Genomic DNA, 8,985 nt, shown 5'->3' with positions numbered 1-8,985 from the left:
TTTTTAGGAAGGTGCAACATCAAGACTGTCTTCTTAAAAAAAAACAACTTACATTTATAGTTTTTTCTTTTTTTTTTTAGGAAAGTATGACAACAGTTGGTCTCCAACATTATTTCAAAATGCCAAAAAAGGTTAGTAACGAAACCGCTCTTGGCCTTATCTTTGTTCTTGCAAGCATTTTTTAAGTATAGTATCATCATGAGACATTGAACGTCAGAATAGAAAACAATGTATCATTGAGTCGTAAGATGTCGTAGACGCTGGCTGTCAACACGCACAAAGTGCCCGCATGAGGCGTTCATCGGCGCCAAGGGAACGTCTTCATCTTGACGACAGGACAAAGCTTGAGCTCAGCAGGTCATTCCGTGTCGCCTCAATGGGACCGGCGCAAAACAATGAGCCCAGATTTTTCTTTTTTTTTTTCTTTTTCTTTCGGAAGGCTCAGAGGACAGGAATACTACCCCGAGGAACTCCAAACAATCCCAATCATCTGGAGACGGGATCAGCTTCCAAGCAAACCTTTGTGTCCACTTTGAATTTGAGGTCATTAAGCGTGGAATCCATTTGATTCTCTTTGTCACAACAGTCCACTTGAGGGATGCATGAATTGAAAACAAGACGGCCCAAAAGATGTCACGGAAAACCATTTGCCCTTTCCGTGCCTATTTTCGTTAAATGTTCTGTCAAATTGTTTTAAATCATTGTAAAATTAAATAATAATCATCTGTAAAATGATTTTACTTTTTTGTTTGTTTGTTTAAACGGAGAAATGTTGAAGAAAGCGTCAAAATATTTGTAAAGTATGCGATCAAATAATTATCTGTAACTATCGTAACTGTGATTTAAATTATTATTTTTTTTTTTTCACTTAAAAATATATTTTAAAGGATTGGAACCTTTTGACACTCTATTATACAAATATTTAAATGTTTTGTGAAAGCATTTAAAATGATTATCAATCAAATTCTAAAATTAATTTTAGAGTAAATTCTTTAAATCTTGGAATAATTAAAAAAAATAATAATTAAAAAAGTCCCCGCCTTCGGCCACCGCCCAGCTCGCACTGCACCCGACCCCTATGGCCCCTCCCACAGGCGGTGACCTGTTTGCCATGGGTGACCCTACCAGGGGCCTGAAGCCCCAGATAACTTAGCTCCTAGGATCATTGGGACACGCAAACCCCTCCACCACGATAAGGTGACAGCTTCCAGGAGGGGTCTGTAAAAATATTTAAAATCATTCTAAAATGGAATAGTAGTAATGATGATGATGATAATAATAATAATAACGTATGATATATCCATCCATCCATCCATTTTCTTTACCGCTTCTCCTCAAGAGGGTCGCGGGCTGCTGGAGCTTGTCCCAGCCGACTTCGGGCGGGAGGCGGGGTACCCCCTGAACTGGTCGCCAGCCGATCGCAGGGCACATAGGAAAAAAAAAACAACCATTCGCACTCACGGGCAAGTTAGTCTTCAATCAACCTCGCACGCATGTTTTTGGGACGTGGGAGGAAACCGGAGTGCCCGGAGAAAACCCACCCAGGCACGGGGAGAACATGCAAACTCCACACAGGCGGGGCCGGGATTTGAACCCCGGTCCTCGGAACTGTGAGGCAGATGTGCTGACCAGTCGCCCACCGTGCCGGCAGTATGATACACATAATAAATTATTTCAATGACAAGTTTTTCATTCTCCACCCTCAGTATTTCTCCAACTCGAAGAATCCCGTTGATTATAAATGACAGAAACAAGATGACGGAAGGAACTGAGGTCAAAGTTGACGCTCCACCAGTCACTTGTCCAACTCGATTCGATGTCAAGGCATCCTTTGCTTTTTAAAAAGAATCTCCATCCTGTTCGTTTCGGGATGCCATCCCTCTCCACAGAATGCTGAATGCAATAAAGAGCGTCCCGGTCCGGCAGTAAATCACGGTCAGTTGAAAAAAATAACAAATAAAAATGTAAGACGACTTCAAAGGATGTGAACAAGCCCAAAGTGCCAAAAGCTGCCAGCCCGTCACTTTTTCTTTCAAATCAACTTGAAGGGCGTCGTGTTGTTACCTTTCACAACACGTCCGTGTTGTTGTAGCCTCGCCTTGTCAGCACTCGACGCCAGCGCTACGTCTGCGCTCTCGGATGGTCACGTGACCTTCATGAACGCGAAGTTTGCGCTTTCTTTTTAGGCCGCAAAAAGCGGACGCCCGGTCATCAATGGATTCAGGATCTGGCTGCTAGCAGCTTGAATTCTTATTGTTACGCGGTTGACAGTCTGTCTCTCGTTCGTCAAAACAGAGCCGGTGAAATCCCGCTTTTAATACATCTGGGGAACAGCGGACATCTGGACATCACTGGATTCAAGCGCTTACTGCGAGCTGCTTTAATTCGTATTGTCGCGTGGTTGACAGTCCGTCTCAAAGACAAGAGGTCATCATCGGTTTTGCGGGAGCTAGCAGCCAGCGGCTAGTTACAGTTGTTAATTGGAGGTGGTTATGCGCACTTTGCCGGTAAAAAAAATCACATTGAAGTTGTATGCAAGCTTTCGTTTTGATCACAGGTCAAATCAGTTCAGATTGCGGGAACTAGCAATCACTATTTTAGTGATTTTACTGGCAAAACAAGACATTGAAACTTTTTGCGCGAGCTTTATTTCTTATCGTTAATCGGCTGACAGTCTGTCCCTCCGTTCCCATTACTGGTTTGGATGAACTTGGCGCTAGTAGCTAGCTAAAGTTGTGAGCTGGAGATTGTCATGAGTGTTATGTGACTAAAATGCAGGATTGAAATGTCGCGTGCAAGCTTGAATTCGTATCGTTAAGCGGCTGGCAGTACGCCTCGCAGTTCCCCCGACATGCTACCAGTCTTCCGTTTTGCAAACGCCGTCACCTCGAGAGCAGGTTCATCAAAACCATCCACCCGGTGCGGGCCGATGTCGCGAATAACAACCCTTCATTTTGAAATGAAAGGCGATGTTCAGCCCAACGTCTCCGGAGAGAAACCACGACAAATTACAACATATTGTTGTGGCGTCTCGCTCGCTTTAATTCACAAAGCAATTACTTCTTTTTTTTCTTTCTCTTGTTTCCACTTCGGCACAGAGTGAGAGAGAGAGAGAGAGAGCGGCACAGCAAGGAGATGGAAACAAACAAACGAATGAATGCGAGAAACACGACGATCATTGCGACGGTTAGTAAACCTCACTTGCCTCAAACGCCTCACTTTGGAGACTCAACTCAACTTCGGCTTCAAACCAGATTTGGGATTCAAACAAGGGGTTAGGGTTTTCAGTGATGGTTTGAAGCCAAGGGGTTCAGGTTTCAAATGACAGTTTAAAGCCTGGCTTTGGGTTTCAAACCAAGGCTGGGGTCTCAAATTGGTTTCAAATCTGGGTTTGAAGTTAGGGTTTCAAGTTTCAAATCAGGGTTTCAAACAAAGGGCTAGGGTTGCGATTTAGGAATTCCAGCCAGAGTTAGGGTATCAAAGTCAGGGTAAGAGTTCAAATTAAGGTTTCAAGCTAGTGCAGCAGTGTCAAACATACGGCATGCAGGCCAAAACCGGCCCGCTAGGGGGTACAGTCTGGGCCACAGGTTGAATGTGAATGTAAAAAAAAAAAAATATATATATATATATATATATATATATAAAAGACATTGTGGTGGTGGGGACTAAGGATGATTGTGAGAATTATTATGCTGCTGTAGAAAAATTCACATTTGAAATGGATATTTTACAGTTCCAAATACCTACGACTTAAAGTTTTGTGATCAGTTATTATGCACACAATGTACATCACAAACTGAAGCAAAAACATCATATCAGGTATGGTAAGATTTTAGTGGTCCTGCCCCTTTGACATCAGATTAGGCGGCCCCTGAACTAGGGTTAGGGTTTTAGAACGGGCGTGGGGTTTCAAATTGAGGTTTTAAACCCAGGTTAGGGTTTGGATCCAAGTTTTCAGTTTAAAATGAGGGTTTGAAGACGGGGTAGGGTTTTGAGATAGGGTTTCAAATGACAAGGGTTATATTTCAAATTAGGGTTCGAGCCAGGGTTCGGGTTTCAAGTTAAGGTTATGTTTTCAGGCCAGGGTTACAATTTCAAATGAGGGTTGCAGGCCAGGAAAATGGTTTCAACCAATGGCTAAGGTTTCAAGCCAGTGTTAGCGTTTCAAATGAGTGTTTCAGTACAGCGGTATAGTTTCAAGTTAGGGTTTGAAATGACGGGTCAGGGTTTCAAACATGAGGTGGCGTTGACCGCGAACGCTCCATTAAAGCCGACGAGCTACAGTATGTGCGGTGTTGGATGGAGTGTCACTGATAAGCCGACATTCCACACGCTCCGAAAAGAAAAACTCAATCCAGACCTTGGGAGGATCTTCAGGGGGGACAAGGTCCAGGCCGCCGCGTTAAAACAAAGCCGAGCAGAGGGGGTCCGGGTTGAGCGTTCCTACACTGGACCTCGGTGTCTCCGTAAAGCCTCGTCAAAGAACCTGAGAGAAAAAGTTCCGCCCGCCTGGAAGAGGAGTGAAAAATGGGAACACGCTCGATGATGGAACCGAGGCATCTCGGTCGGGAACGCTGACGGCGATCGATGCTTTCGCCCGCTAAAGTGGCTCAGCGCAGCCGGGACGCGCCGAGTTTCACGAGCCCGCAAAGCCCGCAACGTCTGACCGGCAAACGTCGCAAACGTTGCTGACGCAGCCACTTCGCAGCCGGGCGAAGGCTTGCAAGAAGGGCTCTCGAGGCTGGGTTAGGGTTTCAAATTAGGGTTTCAAAATGGGGTTAGGGTTTCAAAAGAGCATTGGAGTTTCAAATTAATGTTTGAGGCCACGAATAGGGTTTCAAATTAAGGTTTCAGATCAATGTTATGGTTTCAAATTCAGGTTTTAAGCCAGGGGTTAGGGTTTCAAAGGTCAGGGTTTAAATTGAGGAGCTGAAATTAAGGTTTGTAGACGGGGTTAGGGTTAGTTAAGGTTTGAGGCCAAAGTTGGAGTTTGAAGCAAAGTTTAAGGTTTTGAACCTGGGTTAGGGTTTAAAATCAGCTTTTGAAAGCAAGGTTAGGGTTTAAAACATGGGGTAGGGTTTCAAGCCTAGGTTAGGTGTCATTCGTAGGTTTCGGGTTTCAAATTAGAACTTAAAAAAAAAAAAAAAAAGGCTGCGTGAGAGTTTGAAATTAGGGTTTCAAGAATGAGCTGGAGTTTCAGACGGAGGTTGGGGTTTCAAGTTAGGGTTTTAAGCATGAGTTAGGGTTTCAAATAAGTGTTAAACCACAGAACCTAACCAATCAGACGCAAGAAGAAAATCATTTATTGGAAATGACGTAACAGTAGCAAAAAAAAGTTATCGTCTCTGTTTTTACATGTTTTAATTTTTGATAGAAGGATGTCATTTCAAGCCGCAGTGACCTCGTGCTGACTGACGAATTGTCGTCGAGATGCAACTTTTTCACAAATCAAAATAAATGAAGTCGAATGCAGCCGCTGCTCGCCTTTGCCGCACAAACCGCCAACGGCTTGATGGATTGCTATCTTGAGGCGTTTTCTTGGAACCTTGCGAAGCTCGGACGGGAACGCCACGTCGAATGGCGGACGGCCAGCCCCGAGTGGCTGGCGAGCGCGACCACGACGCAACGAGGCGAGCATTCGTTAACGGCTCCGCCGGGACCCAATAAAACGGGACCGTGTTTGCGCCGTCGGAACCGATATTTCACACGGACTTTTATTGCAGACGCACGCAGCGTTGGGCCACTGATAAACTTTGACAAAAACGACAGCGGAGCCTCTGTAAGTGATTGTTGAGACACTATTAAATGTGGAATGTGTGATGTATTAGTGAGCTGAATGTAGTTAGCATTTTTTTTTGTTTTTTTTACCTTAAATAGTGATAGCTAGCGCACAAATGCTCATTGTGAATGCTAATAATTTAGCAAAGGTTGATTTTGCGTTTATACCATACACTCACTACCAACATATGCAGTTTATGGATTGAAGTCCAGCGCTCAGAAATGAGAATAAAGTGCATGTTAGTAGTAAAAAAAAAAACAAAAAAACATATATATATATATATATATATATATATATATATATATAATAATAATAAAAGATGTGATCATGACAGCCCTAATATAATATAGTGAGAGAGCGAGAGAGAGAATTCCATGACACGGGAGACCAAAAAAATGACGTGCGACACAGTCAGTCGACACTGCAAAAACGCAAAAAGCTTCCCTTACTGTTGTGTAGTCTGACATTTTATATATTAATAAAGTCTAAAATTAGTCAGATTACCTGGGAGATTTTGTTCACTCAAAACAAGACATTGTGTCCCTAAAATAAGTGGGGGGAAAAAAGGAACTAGTAAGAATTGACTTGATAAGATTCTTACAAGTACTTTTGAAAAAGGTCAAATGTGTCTCAAAATAAGTACACGAAGATGTTTGCTCTAGAAATAAGGTCAATTCACAAGGTGAGATTTTGAGTTTCTGCAGTGTACTAGAGCACTGACTGATCTGTCTTCCTAGCGCGCACTAGTACACGGACCTTGAGCTGTATGTGGAGGATATTGAATCAATTTTGTGACGGTAGAATTGCAAATAGGCGTGGTTATTTCTGCAAAGCGAATGCATTTGTGCTTCTTTGGAGCCGACTGCAGCCGTCCGCGACGTCGCCAGAACGGGCGGGCCAGCGGGCGGCTCCCTGACTGTAAGCTGCAATTACGCCGCCGCCTTCCCGCCGGCTCCATTTCGCGGTCGTCCGACTGGTTTTGTGACGCGTTCGCCTCGGCGCCCCCGCGAGGTTTGTTTGTTAACGCTCTGATGAAAACCGCACCGACATTTGATGACGACCTACTTTTATTTCACTCGCTAACCTTTTTGTACACTCTCGCAAATATGTTGAAAACCGCGCATGTACAGAATGTATTGTACATTTGAGCTGTAATTTTGTCTTTTTTTTTTTTAAAGTTGACATAATTATAAGGTAAGAGCTGCAAATTTGTAATGAAACACGGGATCTGCCATTTACGACGGAGTTCCGTTCCTTGGGCGGCGCACAACCCGAAGCTAAGCTACGCTACGCTAACGGTGTAGTAAAGTCATCATTACTGTAAGTATTTGTACTAAAAGCGCTTGGAGGCCATCAATAAAAAGCAAAGAAATGAAAAGCAGTACCGCGCTAACTGAACCTGACCACGAATTCTTTACGCTGCCCAGCAAACTATTTAACTCGTTGACTGTCAGCCGGCGATTTCGAAGCGGAGTTGCCCGTATTGGCAGCCGTTCTAGAGCATTTAAGACACACACAATATGGCGTTCTGTCACGGTATGTGCTGAACCTACCCAAATAAAGAGGAGACTCTCTTCTTTCACCAGAAAAAAAAAAAAAGTTTGTTTCTAGCTTTTTCCGTTCTTTGGTAATCAGTCGTACACTGAGGGGGAAAAAAAACAAAAAAAAAACTCTTACCAAGGACAAAACAATCATTTGCAACTGAAAAATGCGCAGTGAGCTTCTTCTTTCATGATCATGACACACACTTTGTACGACACTCTACATTCCGTTTCTCCCATACAAACATTCGAGAGAATCTGTCGGAGTGTGACGTGCCTAAACTCGTCCGACTCCGTGTTGGAATTGATGTCCCTCGCGATCGATGTGACGAGTCGAGATTCAGCGCCTTATCAAAAGCTGCGCTGATCTCCAATCCAAAGCGATGCAACGCCGCCATCTGCAGGCACATGTTTGTCATTGCTGTGCTTTACGAAGCTGAATTTCACTGACGAGCTGGGCGAGACACTCTTCCACGTCTATCTGTCTTTGTGTCCGTGTGTCAATGCCCCGAGTGGGAATGTTTTTCAATTCAGGTAAAAAATACAATTTTTAGTTTTTAGTCATTTTAGCCCCTTTGATTTTACATGCGTTTAAACAGTCTTTTATTTTTCAGTACTTAAAAAAAAAAAAAAAAAATGCTTTTACTCATGTAAAGCACATTGAGTTATCTTTTGCATTAAATGCACTATGTGAATGAATTTGCCACGCGGTACCCGTCGAAAATCATACTCGACGAATGTATTTGTCGATGGCAGTAAACGGTCGGCTTCCAGTTGACGAATGGAAACATCTGCGGCAGTGAATGAGTTAATTGCGTGTTTAAAAGCACCATATTGAAGTTTAGGACCTGAGGTCGGCTTTATTGGTAAGAGGTGTTTCGGAAGGGTTAGGGCTCAAATTTATGCGTTAGCTTTAAGGTGAACTATTTGCTGGTTAGGGTGTCGAGTCAAAGGTCATGCGCAAAGTTTTTACGGGTCGCATTGGGGGAAATTAGCGCTTGACTCTGTTTGCGGTTATGCCTCGTGTTCGGGATTCGGGGGTTAGGGCCACGGTTATTTTTCCGGTTCGGGATTAGGGTTATAATCCTCGCTTGTGTAGCTGTCCGTCATACTCCCCCGCCACACGTACGCTATATCACTCAATTATAACGATGATTATTTTATTGCCGCGAATGAGTCCATCGTGTCCACCTCGCGCGTCCTTTACGGCTCGCGCCGCTCTCTCCGTTCTCCGTTCCAAAAGCGTCTCCAGACGCGGACGTTTTCCTTCGAGGCGCTCATCCTGCAGGAGGAAGCGACTAATCCTCACAAAGCGACTTCAAGACAGGAGTAGGAGATCGTTTGGACCGGCATCACACACACACCAAGACACTGGATACGCTCTATACGTCGAGACACACACACACACCCAGAAATATAGAGTCCATCCGCAGCGATGCGTGCGGCCATGTGTTGTCCAGATGCTTCTGGTGGAGAGGAAAGAGGCTGCTGGGTTCCTGTCATCTCCTCTCCTCACTTCACTCTGTGCCCGCGTGCGCGTGACGTGAAGCCAGATCTACGGCGTGCTGCCAATAGATGGCCCAAAATAGCCCCGTAAAAAGCTCACATTGCTTGCATGGATTTAGCTCGTTTTTTTTCCATCCATCTCATTTCACAATTGGTGAA

At 44.2% G+C, this 8,985-nt stretch overlaps 1 long non-coding RNA gene across 1 annotated transcript in view; it reads left to right on the top strand.

Moving 5' to 3' along the window:
- The window catches only part of LOC133488182 (uncharacterized), an 80,225-nt gene that overhangs the window by 51,621 nt on the left and 19,619 nt on the right, over positions 1 to 8,985 (top strand). Inside the window, exon 3 of the long non-coding RNA XR_009791575.1 lies at positions 3,099 to 3,186. This is a non-coding gene — a long non-coding RNA (uncharacterized LOC133488182). The remainder of the gene's footprint in view (positions 1 to 3,098; positions 3,187 to 8,985) is intronic.

The sequence above is a fragment of the Phyllopteryx taeniolatus genome, chromosome 13 (assembly GCF_024500385.1).
Source record: "Phyllopteryx taeniolatus isolate TA_2022b chromosome 13, UOR_Ptae_1.2, whole genome shotgun sequence".
In the NCBI taxonomy this organism is placed as follows: domain Eukaryota; kingdom Metazoa; phylum Chordata; class Actinopteri; order Syngnathiformes; family Syngnathidae; genus Phyllopteryx; species Phyllopteryx taeniolatus.
Note: the sequence above shows the minus strand (reverse complement) of the source record. Positions and strands in the feature narration are given on the sequence as shown.